A 14,418-nucleotide genomic window follows, 5' to 3' on the forward strand; every position below is an offset into this window, starting at 1 on the left:
AAGTATGCACAGATCAAGCACTGTTTACAAGGGAAAACAGTCCAAACAAATATGTTGGTGGATCAAAGAATACTTCAGAATGACCATGGCACTCTTGTGAATTAAAAAGCCTTTATTATCAAATGGCTACATCCAAGAAATCTAAAACCAATATTTTGGTGGATTTTGATGTGAGAGGAGTACATGGGATGAAGTCAGGTTCTGAATTATATGTGATGTTTTTATCAGCTATTTCAGGATCTATTTGTGAGCAAGAGGTATAATACAACATTTTATGAGGTGGCTAATTAGTACTAATTCATACTTGTCTAGACCCCAGTGATGGGTAGGGACGAGCTTAGGGTTAGGTCATTCGTACGAAAAAACACCTTGTAAAATATGTATGAATTGCCGTGAGATCGGGTTGACAATCTACATCTTAGATGGCCTAAGGATGAGTCAATTTAAATTTTTGAGTGAACTATTCCTTTAATGTAGCTGGCACAGACTTGAATAATTATCTAATTACTATTTCCATATTAATAAGGCATTTGCATTACTTACTGTATTGTATTGTGTTTTGTATATATATATATATATATATATATATATATATATATATATATATATATACAGTGCACAGCACAAATGACTACACCCCCTCTGAAACTTGACAAATTCAACAATTACTTTATCATTACATGATAGGGTCCTTTAGAAATATAATATTTCATCAAGTCTGCTTGATCAGTTACCAAAGCAGCATGTCAAAATTATTCAGTAAAATAAGGTTTGTGTTGCAAAAATGAATACACCCTCCTGTAAGTTACTAAATTAATCTAAAAACTAAAAAAAAAAAAAAAATGTGTAAGTTTAAGGCGATTCAACAGGTAAGTATCTTGAACCAAAACTTAAAGAGAAGTAATTTCTTGAAAATGAAAAGTGTTATAGCCCGCTGAATCATTCTCAGACTTAATGTTTACAACAATGGAACCACTTGGGAGAAACTGTCAGGAGACTTATTTCTTAGCACAAAAGAGGACAATGATAACAATTCATTGTTTTAAGTGTGAAAATACAGCAAAAGTAAAACAGAAATTAAAAATCAATGGATTTGTGACAAGGCCCCTGAAATGCTCAGGCATTCACTTAAAGCTTTCATTTCTTGTTTTTGTGTTGTTGTTGGTTTTTTTTTGGGGGGGGGGGGGGGTATGGGGGGTTAGAAAAGAGCAGGAGAAATATCAAGCAAGTGTCTCAGAGCCGACAAAAGCTTTGAAAAGAGTGACTGTTTATCTCACAGAGTAAGATGCTGCCTGCAGAAGTGACATGCATGGTTGTTGTCCACACTGAAACTACCTACTGTAGCCAAAGCACAATAAACACATGTAACCTTTTCCAAGGCCCATATTTACAAAATATAGACCTCTGGGGATTCGTACTCTGGTCTCATGAGACCAAGTCAATCATTTCAGATCTAACAGCATTCCAAATGTTATGGTGTTGCTCGAGGGGGAGTACAGTGAGCATTTCAGCTCTTATAGGGATGTATGAGTGCTGAAGGTGTGAGGGAGTTGTGCTTTATCAATACTGTCATGAATTCACACACCACTGTGTGATGTAGTTAAAAAATTAGAAACATAAGTTGCTACCCTCTCCTCTTTCCCTGTGTTGTTGAGCATTTTTTCAACATCACAATGACAATATGCATTCTCCCAAGGTGAAAATCCTTCAGTGGACAAGTATTTCACCCAGTCTTAACACTCTTGAGAACCTGTGGGGGATTCTGTAGAGATGAGTTAAGCAACACTCCTCATTAAAGACCAGGGCATTTAAGGAGGTCATCCTCCAGGGGTTAAATGTGTGACAGATGTGACAAGTTTTCATGAACTTGTACACTCAGTGCCAAGAAGGGTCAGAGCTGTATAAAAGATGAACGAAGGTCTTACGGGTTTGGAACGACATGAGGGTGAGTAATTAATGACAGAATTTTCATTTTTGAGTGAACTATCCCTTTAAATCTAGGGTGTACTCATTTCTGCAATCCTTCATTTAAACAAAATTGGCTTATTTTACATATATCAATGACACATATATCTCTGTTTTTATTAAGTGTATGTTTAATTCAGCCACATTGGAGGGTTTTCAAGCATGAATGGACTGTTTATGGTCATGCCACAGCATCTCAATTGGATTTAAGTCTGGACTTTGACTTGGCCACTCCAAAACCTTAATTTAGTTTGTCTTGTGCCATTCAGAGGTGGACTTGCTGGTGTGTTTGGGATCATTGTCCTGCTGAATAACCCAAGTGAGCTTGAGCTTGAGGTCACAAACTGACATTCTCCTTCAGGATTTTCTGATAGAGAGCAGAATTCATGGTTCCATCAATTATGGCAAGTCGTCCAGGTCCTGAAGCTGCAAAGCAGCCTCAGACCATCACACTACCTCCACCATGTTTGACTGGTATGATGTTCTTTTTATGAAATGCTGTGTTGGTTTTACGCCAGATGTAACGGGACACGCACCTTCCAAAAAGTTCAACTTTTGTCACATCAGTCCACAGTAAATTTGCCCAAAAGTCTTGAGGATAATCAAGATATTTTTTGGCAAATGTGAGACGAGCCTTTGTGTTCTTTTTGGTCAGCAGTGGCTTTTGCCTCAGAACTCTCCCATGGATGCTGTTTTTGCCCAGTCTCTTTCTTATTGTTGAATCATGAACACTGACTGTAATTGAGGCAAGTGAGGCCTGCAGTTCTTTAGATGTTGTTCTGGGTTCTTTTATGACCTCCTGGATGAGTCGTCGTCGCGCTCTTGGAGTAATTTTGGTAGGCCGGCCACTCCTGGGAAGGTTCACCACTGTTACAAGTTTTCTCCATTTCTGGATAATGTCTCTGACCATGGTTCGCTGGAGACCCAAAGCCTTAGAAATGGCTTTATAAACCTTTCCAGACTGATACATCTCAACTATTTTGTTTCTCATCTGTTCTTGAATTTCTTTAGATCGCGGCATGAAGTGTTGCTCTTTAAACATGCTTCACTTTGTCAGACAGGTTCTATTTAAGTGATTTCTTGATTCAACGGGTCTGGCAGTAATCAGGCCTGGGTGTGTCTAAAGAAGCTTAACTCAGCTTTCTAAAATAACGTGGTTAATCACAGTTCTTTCATGATTTAATAGGAGGGGGCAATTCATTTTTCACGTAGGGCCAGGTAGGTTTGGACAGCTTTTTTCCCTTAATAAATGAAATCATCGTTTAAAAACTGCATTTTGTATTTACTTGCATTATCTTTATGTAATATTAAAATTTGTTTGTTGATCTGAATCTTTTAAGTGTGACAAATATGCAAAAAAATTGAAAAAACAGGAAGGGGGCAAAATATATAATAAATTGCTAAAATTACAAATTGCACATTAATTTTGCCGTTAATAGTATTTCCATAAAAATATAATTTCGAGTCTAAGGACATGAACAGCTCCAATCCAAATGTCAGCATGGCTTGAAAGCAACAAGAAAATAAATAAAAAAATTGTTTTAAAATAAATGTTATAGTACTGCTATTGTAAGGTGAATGCATGTGAACATCAAGTAGCACTTTGTCAATGAATTTACATTTCAGAAGTTCACCACACACCCACTGATCTACTCCTATCAGCTATGGTAAAGGGCACCATCCTCAGTTGTTTGCTAAACAGGACCAGATCTGAGACACCTCATTGCATAGCAAGTCCCTTTGAGTGACAGAAAGCATGTCACACTGTTGAACACACACGTGCGCAGTGAGACAGGTGATGTTGAGCGTTCAAGGAATCAGCAGTAAATGCCAACATTAACCCAAAGCCCCGATATTAATTTGCCTGCTAAAAGAAAAGTGCAATTATTTGCGCAGGCACTATTCTTTCAAGCAGTGCGCCCCAGTTCAACCTTTCAACATCAACAAATCAACTGCATGCAATTCATTATGCTTATAAAAGGTTATGGCAGCCTGATAAATGGGAGCCTCTGACTCATGTATCAAGTCCCTGAGATAAAGCAAAATTATGTCATGAATTATTAACTGCAATTCAATAGGTTGAGCTTCTAATCTCACAGTCCGTCAGGGCGGCTTAAGTGAGAATTCTCAACAAGATGAGGGCGGCACAGGCAGAAAAGCACTGAGAAGCAAATTCATCGCCGTGTTTTAGTGTAAGCATCTGACAACCCCAATAGCAGGAACCCTCAAACAGGACATGCATGAAGCGAACGACTGCATTTGGGTATTTTTGGGTGAAGAAAAACAGATGTATTACCAAAGGCTCCGGAGAAATGGATTTCCTATCAGTGTGACAAGAAAATCTGACACAGCCAGCAGAAATGCTTTGCTGCCGCTGCAAACCTGTTCAGGGAAATTTGTGTATTTATTCTCCCGGTGACACAGGGTAACACTTGAGTCTGGTGATCGGTCAGATGTGTAAAGAATATGTGAAGTCTCTTGTTCCTGAAAAAAACTGGTCATGCTGTTTGCTGGCAAGAAAACAGAAAACAGAGAGAGAGAGAGAGAGAGAGAGACAAACACTCTATTTTGTCCCCTGCAGAGCTATTGCCATGTGATTGAGGTTGAACTGGAAAAAAAGAGAAATGTCATAGCTTCTAAAAATACAAAGTCCAAAAGCAGAGCTATAGGCATATTTTGTTCTCCTCCAAATATTAGAAGTGCATTACAGATTCATTATTCATGAGGGTTGAGATGGATGGGGGGGCAGGGACATATGGTGCACACTGCGTGTGGTGAAATATTAAAAAGCCGTGTCAGCGCTGAGGCCACAGTCCCACCAGGTGGGCAGATCTGCCGGACGAAGACAGCTCTCTCCTGACAACAGGCCCCGGCGGACGCACGTCCCGTGGTTCTGTGCCCAGAGACAAAGGCAGAGGGGACAGGCAGGTAGAGAGATGCTGCCGAAACATCCCGTAGAGGTCAGACGCGGCGGTCAACGGTGCGACATCTGTGGTCTTGGTGGAGATTGGAGGGGACGGAGGGAGAGAGAGTTAGGGGCCAAACAAATTAGAATAAAATGAACAGGTCAGAGGCTTGATTATTTGTGCGACCGGAGGTGCATCGTAATCATCCTGCAGTGTTACTGTAGAGTTAGTGCATCCTAATACAACTGACTGGAAGGCAAAATGTGGTCCATTTGGGAGATGACAGAATGATAGGACAGAGATAATCATGAGATGTGCTCTTCACTGTAGTACTGGAGTATGTTTTGCAAGAAAATATTATTCAAGTCTTTCTATTTCCAAATTTTGCATTTAATTCTATGTGTTATTTGCCAGTTCTTTGTAATTATGCATGAAATTCACTTGCCATTCATGAGTAAACATTGTTTCAAAATAAACCCTACATCATTTTCAGTATATGTACAGTACATTATCCTAAAAATAATACTTTTCTGGAACGTAGATTATGGGAGAGACATTATATATTAGAAATAAGGGGTGTGTTTGTAAGCCATTGTTTAATGGGCAGGTTGGTAAATGACCATAATGAGTCAATAAAACCTAGCTCATTTATTGTTAATGGGAAATTTACGCAGATTCATGATGATGGATGCCTGTCCATCATATGCTCATTTGGATTGTGCCCTAACCTGAACGGAGCACATGGGCTACATTGAGAGACAAAGCATGCTGGGTAATTAAATGAGAGCAGTCATAATGTCCAAGACACAAAGGTTTTGTTAAGCAGTGATGAGGACAGAAAATGGGTCTGCTCTAATTTAGGTACTTTTTCTGTGCATATAGTTAATGCTTATTCTATTTTACAGTTTTGCAAAGCTGAACAATTAAATTATAGGCCACATTAATATTAAAATGATGGCACATTTTTGTGCCCTTATGGTCTGTCTGAATACTCAATTCTGATTGGCTGGCAGGTGTTGATTAAATTCGTTTATCTGCACAGGTAGTTTAATCACGTTCTATATTAATGCGCTTCTTATAAACATTGGTAACCATAGTAACATACAGTTACAGTTGAATAGTAATACAGACGAAAATAACCATCATCGTTCCGGTCAAATATTGCAGCACAAATATTATTAACATCTTTAATATGTGAATGCTGGCAAATGACCATGACATAAACAGGATAATCAACGGCTAGCTGTGCATTAAACGAAGAACCTCCACGTCGTGCATTCAAATCGTTTAATGCACAGCTAGCCATTGATTATCCCTTACATAACTAACAAAGCAATAAATGTTTTTTTTTTGTTTTGTTTTTCATTCTGCAGAAAAATAGGATTTTGCCGCCAAGCATGTGTTATATGAATTATATAGACCTTTGACAACCCAAGTACTGTTCAAAAGTTTGGGAGTCGGTAAGTTCTGAAGAAAATTAATACTTTTATTCAGCAAGGACACACTGAACTGATCCAAAGTGACAGTAAAGGCTTTTTATAATGTTACAGAAGATTTCCATTTCAAATAAATGGTGTTCTTTTGAACTTTCTGTTCATTAAATAATTCTGAAAAAAAAGATCACTGTTTCCATAAAAATGTGATATGAAACAGATGAGAAAAAGAAATGTTACCTGAGCACCGTATAAAAAAATGAAATTAAAAAACATATTTTACATTTTTACAATGTTATGGATCAAATAAATGCAGCCTTGGTAAACATAGACTTCTTTCAAAAATATTTAAAAAATCTTATAGACCTCCAACTTTTGTCCAATCAACAGATTTGCATATATGCGCTTGAGCAATGTGAGCTGTTTCTTTGTGTAATTATTAATATATTCCAACAGCTTTGACTGGGTGGAGTGGTCATCGGTCTGGGTAGACCAGAGCCGAACTGACCCTTATGTGGCCTCACCACTGCGTTAGAGCTTCGAGTGTTCCTCAAAGAACTCAAGAGAGAAAAAGAGAGAGACACAGACAGACAGACAGAGACGCAGAAGGGGGCTAAGTATGTACCCACTCCCTCTGCCAAGCCTTGATCAGACCCTCATAAAAGGCTCTTTCCGTGGCAAGCCAGCTTTCATGAATAGCGCTGATGACAGCCCCCAAATTTCCAGGCACAGCGAAGTACTGCATGGGAATCACAGGTGGCGCCTGGCTTCACTGCTCCGATTAACCTCTTCCATACTGCTCGTCTGCTGTCGGAAACTGTGTTTCAGAAGGGACAGCCAGAGCCTGGCAAGATGATAGATGAACCCATCTGAAGAGCAGGATCTAAAGAGACTGAGAATGACGAGGTTTAGAGCTCCATCATCACTAGCTGTGTCTTTTATGTTGTAAATGGTTAAAGCCCCAGCAAGTCCATAAGGTGCCCGCGAGGGAGCAGTAAACAGGAGGAGACTGTAACTCAGAGGTCTGGGGACAGATAGAGAGGAATGTTCTCAACAGAGAGTGCAAATGTGAAATACCCATGATGCAACAAGATAAAGACAGCTGAGACCATGAAAATCTCTGTGTGAAATATAAATCACTCTATTCAGTCTGAGTTTCTGTCTGGCCCTCCAGACAGATTCTCAAATATGTCCAATTCAAATGGCTCACATAATGGCCCTGATTCACAAAAGGTTTGCATGTGGCAGGCTGTTGAGAAAATGTTTAAGTGAACTCTTAAAAATGCATAAGCGATACATTTTGGGCTCCCAAAAGAAGCTCTCAGAGAACATTCTTAAAAGAACATTTTTTTTGTTAGTGTGAAAAATATTTTAATAATCTAAAAATAAAAAATCCATTATAAAGAACCTTTTGTACAGTGGAAAGGTTCCATGAATGTTAAAGGTTCTTCATGGAACCATATGCCAATAAAGAACCTTTATTTTTAAGAGTGTCTGTATACTCTCATATTTTTTTGTTGTGGTTTTGATGGCCCTAATAAAAATATGTGCAAATTTAGTAACCTGGACTAAAAATGTCCAAGCTGTCCAAGCTGATCTAAGATTGTGGCCTTTCAGCTGAGCAAAGTAGCATGCCTTTGTCAGATTCTGTTGGCTAGTCTTAATGAATATCTAATTTAGGGTGTGCTTCTATAAAAGTGCGAAATTAAGGGTGGTGTCAATGCAAGATTAAATTGCAGCCGAAAATCGATTTATCAACCCTGCAAGTCATTTCATAAATTGCGTGTGCAAATTAATATGACCAAAAGGCAGGTATTAATCTGAATCACGTGGAGCATGGCTGCTGTCATTGCAAGCGGAGAACAGAGACTACAGTGAGATTTAACAATTAAAACTGTAGAAGGAATATGGAATTATTTCTCATGAACTTTCTGTAAGCAGTTGTTTTATGTAACATTTCTTCTAAAATATGAAATCCTTACTGAACATACATTGTTGTCATCCCGAGTTCATAAAACTAAAAACCTGATTTAAATATGGGTGTGTCGAAAAACTATTTGCTAATTGGGCTGTACTGTATGCACAGTTATACTTAATTAATTAACCGCAGTATGTTCACTGAGTGCACACACACACAATTTGTTCGATTGCGCAAGCAAATTAGTAACATTTATTTGGGATCTCAGTAAATCAGGGCGACAGTGAATTATTTGTCACGAATAAGGTTCTTTCAGTACACTGCATGTATCCCATATTTAGAAATATTTTTATCTTGCTGTGTATGGTTTTTGACTGATTACACTCTCAGGGAAATGCTCATTGTTTTTTTCAGTTTTAATTTACATTGTAATTAGAACAGTGCAATTAATTAACCTCCACTAAGTACCACTTAATAATCCACATGGAGTGCTGTTAATTACTTCAGTGTGATAATCATAAACCGGTCATTCAGTCACAGCCACAACGGCGATTCTTTTGTCCCAGATGGTAAAAAGCCCATTGTCCCAGATTTGGAGAAAAAGAGATTAAAAATACCATCTACGGTAAAGCTCTCTGAGCACAGAGGAGAATTTTTATTGCTGGGAGGTTGTTCATTCATAGCTCTGGAGTCTCAGTGAGATTTTCAGTTATAGTTCATATAAGTATCAGCTTCCCAGCTGACGAAAATGTGTTCTAAGGACATTTAGCTAGTTTTCATTAAGTTCTGAAAATGTTATACGTTCTCTGAATGTTCAAAACATTTAAAAATGTGTTTTTCAATGTTATACAAATGTTAAGGGAACATTCCGTTTAATAATTTTGCAAAGATTATGGAAGAGTTGCTTTTGAATGGTCTCTGAAACAAATAAAAACACTTTAAAATTCAACAAACGATGTATAAATAATGTTTTATGCTAACATTTTAAGAACATTATTAAAGACCAGATAACTTTAGTCGAACGTTCTATTAATATTACTGGAAGAACACTTTTGGTGTCTGAGAAGCCAAATTTGAGGACAGTGTTAGACATCATTGAAATCTACTAATACTCTATTGGAGATGTGTAAGTCTTTTCTATTTAGTTGCTGTTTAGGTGAAAGGGTTGAGATATTAAGGAGAACTTGTTTGTGCGTTGTGTTTGGTTTTGGCATGTGGACCACTGTAACACCTCCACACTTTAAATATACTTTGAAGTTATATCACATTTCTGGCCATATCATTTAAATTCATGCAACCCTCGTCACGAGTTCTGCATGCTGTTTCTGCATCTGTGGGCTGTATTGAAAGACTGATCTGAACTTCCTTCTCAGTAGCAAAAAAAAAAAAAATGCTTCAAAATCATGCATTCACTAGCAGAACTGGAAGCTTTGAAAACCTTCACTGTATGCTTTATTAATGCAACAGCAGCAGAAAGAGCGAGAGAGAAAAAGCATGACTGACCGGCAGAATTTTGGCCGGGGACAGAAGAGCGGGAGCTGCCCTGTCATCAGCACTTCACAGGAAAGCACAGCCACATTAGGCAGCGTGGCAGAACCACTTCGTCATGCTGCAGAATAATGTGGCCGCCATTGCAGTCCCATGCGTTCCAGCCGTGAGCCACAGGGGTGTGCAGCGCCAAGCATGTCATTAGAAATTATAGCGCAGACACTTAGATGCAAACGCTTTAACTTATCATAACACACACACACACTTGCTAACGCGTACTTCGAATTTTAATGATTTCTAAATGGAGTGGATAGTTCTCGCTTTGAACGTGGCATATCCAGTACAAAATAGACAAACACATGTGACTGTGCATCCTTTAAATTCTATGTTAATGTGTCAATTATTCATTCACAGAATGATCTTGAATTGTTAAGATGCTTGGAGGCCGTTTGTAAGTATTTTTCTAGATGTTTTCCATGTTTGATGTCTCAATGACATGCAAGCTAACAATCAAATAAAGGATTTCACTTTCTTCTTGTCACATGAGGCTATCAACTTCCTACTCCTATTTTCAGAAAGCATGGCAAAGGCAAACCCTCCCAAGGAAAGGTCATTTTCGTGTTACTAATATTAATTTTTTGTTGACTTATATACATCTACATAATCATGAAGGTCTCTAGAATCATCCAAACAAAACAATTCTTACAAGAGATCTATCGTTTTTTTGTATACTTAGTCAAAAGTCCAAGCAGCAACTGTAGTTGCCGGTGGGCAAATAACTTGTAAGTACATATAACATATATAATGGGGAAATGGGGGTATGCTGTTGCTAGCATCATGCTACTCATGTTACCTTCTTGTTAAAAACAGCTTTTTAGCATCATGCTAGCAACATGCTAATCATGCTAACTTAATGCTAACATGTTAATCATGTTAGTATGTTGCTAGCATCATGCTAATCACATTAACAACTTGTTTAAAACATGTTAACATCATGCTAGCAAAATGTTAATCATGCTAATTTTGTTTTAACATTTATTTGTGTTAACATGTTGTTAGCATAATGCTAACACAATTAACATGTTGTTAGCATGTTGTTAACATGATGCTAAACTGATTAGAGTTACTATTAGTGCCTAGTGCCGAGTTTTCCCAAGGCAAGCACCACTCACATTTTCTTCAGATACAGTGTTGCCAACTTAGCAATTTTGTTGCTAAATTTAGCAACTTTTCAGACTACCCTAGCAACTTTTTCTTCCAAAAGCACCTAGCAACAAATTTAGCAATTTTTTAAAAATTATTTGGCAACTTATAGCAACTTTTGATAAGTGACTCAGACAATAAAAAGACACACATTTTCCATCCAAATTGCACAAAAAGAAAACCAAAGATGCCTCGCAGTACACACATCACGTGAATTGAATTAGCCGCTATTTGCATTTCTTCAATATAATAATAATAATAACAACTGAATAATTGTTCATTTATGATAGGCTACACTTTGTTATAGCTTGTACTTGCGATTGCTGATCAGTTAGTACGCTGTAAGAAAAATGGAAAATAAGCTACTAGTAATTTTCCAGGACGTTATCCATTGTAACCCTGTAACCTGAAAACACAATGAGTAATTTAAAATGCAGGTAAAAAAACAATACGTAAAATTATTTAATATTAACATAGAAGATTGTGCCCTATTTTTACAGCCTTTTCTTGGAGTGTAGCACACTAACTACTAACACACTGCTTAAAGCATAATTGTTGAGAATGTGTTATATTACTAGTTTACTAGCTATTGAAAAAGAAAAAAAAACCTTAAATTGTAATCATTCAAAAATGTGTAAGTGTTCAATAATTCAATGTTTTTTAAAATACAGTTATTTATATTTTAATATTATATTATGCATATTATTTTACAAACAAATCTAAATTAACATATATTTTTGTTGAGATTTGATGTTGTGACACAATTTTGCGCCGTGATTACGCAATGAGGTCATCGTGCAACGTCATTTAGCAACTTCTAGCAACAAATTGACCTTCCCTTAGCAACTTTCTCTGAAAATTAGTTGGCAACACTGTTCAGAAATGTACAGTGCCTTCCACTGATATTGGCACCATTGGTAAATCTGAGCAAAGGCAGCTGTAAAAATAAATTTGCATTGTTTATGTTTTTGATCTTTCATTAAAAAAATTCCTCAAAAAAAAAATAAAGTAAAACAATTGAAAGTTGTGAGAAAATCTCATGATGAAATTTTTTTTGTTTTTTTCTCCAATGCATGTCGGACACAATTATTGGCACCCCTAGACATTCTTATGAGTAAAATATCTCTGAAGTATATTCCCATTTATGGAATTAGATTTGTGCCAAATAAAATGAATGTAATTTTTAAAGAAACGTATGAAAATATCAAGTGAAACTGAATAAAATGTCTTTGAAACTAAAAAATAAATAAATTACAGGCAAAATCTTTGACCTCGTTTTTAATACACTGCAGGTTTTGCAACTGTTTTCTCATCTTTCATTCGTTGATCTGTACTTACAAATGCACTTCCAGAGTTTTCATTTACGCTTCTAAAGTTTTCGTTTACGATTCTGAAGTTTTCGTTCGCCATTCTGGCACAAAGCTCTCGTGGGGGCGGGGTTAACAGCGGTGTGTTCTCATTGGCTACTGAGTTTTTGATTGACAGCTTCTTGACCTGGAAGTGAAGGCGTCAGTATCGTTGCGCCTGTGTGGATGTGAGCGTCTGTTAGCGGCTTCCTATTTAATTTTAATGATATAAAATGATATATAAAGATTTTTTATTATTATTTTATCAGTATTTTTCTGCTGCTACACTACATTGATGAGATGATTTCTTAGGAATAGCACAGATGAATAATATAATCATCATGATCATCAATCATCGTTGTTATCAGGATACTCACGGTAAGTGTTCTTGATTTAGTCCAATCACAGGACCTGGTTATCTACACACAGTTACAGTCTTCAATTAGATCATATTTGCTTCGATTAGTTCATATTTTCCCCCAGCACATAGAGTGTACAGTACTAAATTTACTGTATCTGACAATAACCAATGCTATTTTACATGCGCTGTCAATCACTGCGCTGTCAACTTTAGCAATGTAAGCCTTTTACCATGCTTTTTCTGGGAGAGAACAAACAAGCTTTGACAAATAATGCCTAAATATATATCCAAATGCAAAACCTAATACATGCAAATAATTATGACTGAAAACAGTTTCCAGCAACTAGGGTATACACAGTCATGATTATATAGGGCTATACAGAGCCATCTAATGGTTACACAGCGGTATTACAGATGATTAATGGTACATAACTTTGAGGTATTTTAGTACCAAGTTAATACTAATATATATATTAAATAATTATATTGTGTATTTATTTGTTTGAAATATTTTAAGTTTGAAATGTGTCATGGGAGTTCAAAGCAGTTTGTATTGTTAGACTATGATACATGTCCTTTCTCTGTTTCCAGAGAGAAGAGCAACTCTTCCATAAACTTCTGATGCTGACCCAGAGGATGTAGTGATAGCACCAGAGATCCACTGCCCTCATCAGACAAGAATCTTATTGTGTTCAGACACATCACCTTTGAATGACTGGGATCTTGATCTTCAGACACCTGATATTATGCAAATATTTGTACTTCTTTGGAGATCTAGATAAAACAAACACTGTTCACAAGTACACAAGAGGTTGCACTTTATTCTTATTAGTCTATGCTGATCTCGAATTGGCATACCAACAGCATGTGATTGTTAAGGGGATAGTTCAAAAATAAAAAAATATATGTTTTGAATTTTACTCACCCTCATGCTGTCTCAAATGCATATTACTGTACTTTCTTTCTACTGGACAGGTAAACACAAGTTAAGATTTTTAGGCAAATAATTAATCTCTGCGAGTCCTAAAGATGCTTTAAAAAGCACACACAGCGACCGTGACCGTAATCCATCTGACCTTAGTTTTTAAATCAGTATCTTTTGAAGTGAAACAACAGATAAGAAAAACACTAATAATATAAACTTTTGACTATTAATAATCGCTTCCACTCAACTGTCAAATGTGCATGGGTTACAGTTCACTTGTGTTATGTGGATTCTCAGAGATGGATTATTTTCTTAAAAATCTTTGTGTCAAGAAAGAAAGTTATATACATCTGGAATAGCATGAAGGTGAGTAAATGAGAGAATTTTCTTTTTTTGGCGTGGACTATCCCTGTAAAGACTGATATTGCACTCCAGTACATTACATACTCATTCACTGTTTTGTAACTTATACTGTAACAGGAACTGTTGAAAGGATCATTGCAGTGTTTAAAACATATGAATTTTAAACATTCTGTATGTTATGTTCTTGTGCATTTTGTGTGGTAATGTAAATTATAATAGTACTGTGCATTATGTATATATGCAGTTAGTGTTTTGTGGATTCTGGTCCCTCCTGTCACAACATAATTGCATCCAAGACTTTCACTTTGATACTTGTGTATATGCTATAGTGACAATAAAGAATGTCAATTTATTTGAATTAATTCATATTTTCATTTACATCCATTCAACTGGTTTATAAAAGTCACACTTGAAAGAGTTGATGATTGTTAAAAATGTATTTCCAATTTTAAATGTTAGATGATGTTAACTAAATAAAATAACTAAACAAAATGATCAGCATGATAAAAA

The 14,418-nt window shown here is 36.6% G+C and overlaps 1 protein-coding gene across 1 annotated transcript in view; it reads left to right on the plus strand.

The window, feature by feature from the left end:
* Positions 1–14,202, plus strand: part of znf804a (zinc finger protein 804A) — a 139,694-nt gene extending 125,492 nt beyond the window's left edge. The window contains exon 6 of the mRNA XM_058788205.1: positions 13,212–14,202. The gene's annotated coding sequence lies outside the window, so the exon portion shown is untranslated. The remainder of the gene's footprint in view (positions 1–13,211) is intronic.
* Positions 14,203–14,418: the final 216 nt, after the last annotated feature.

Source organism: Onychostoma macrolepis, chromosome 09, assembly GCF_012432095.1.
Source record: "Onychostoma macrolepis isolate SWU-2019 chromosome 09, ASM1243209v1, whole genome shotgun sequence".
In the NCBI taxonomy this organism is placed as follows: Eukaryota; Metazoa; Chordata; class Actinopteri; order Cypriniformes; family Cyprinidae; genus Onychostoma; species Onychostoma macrolepis.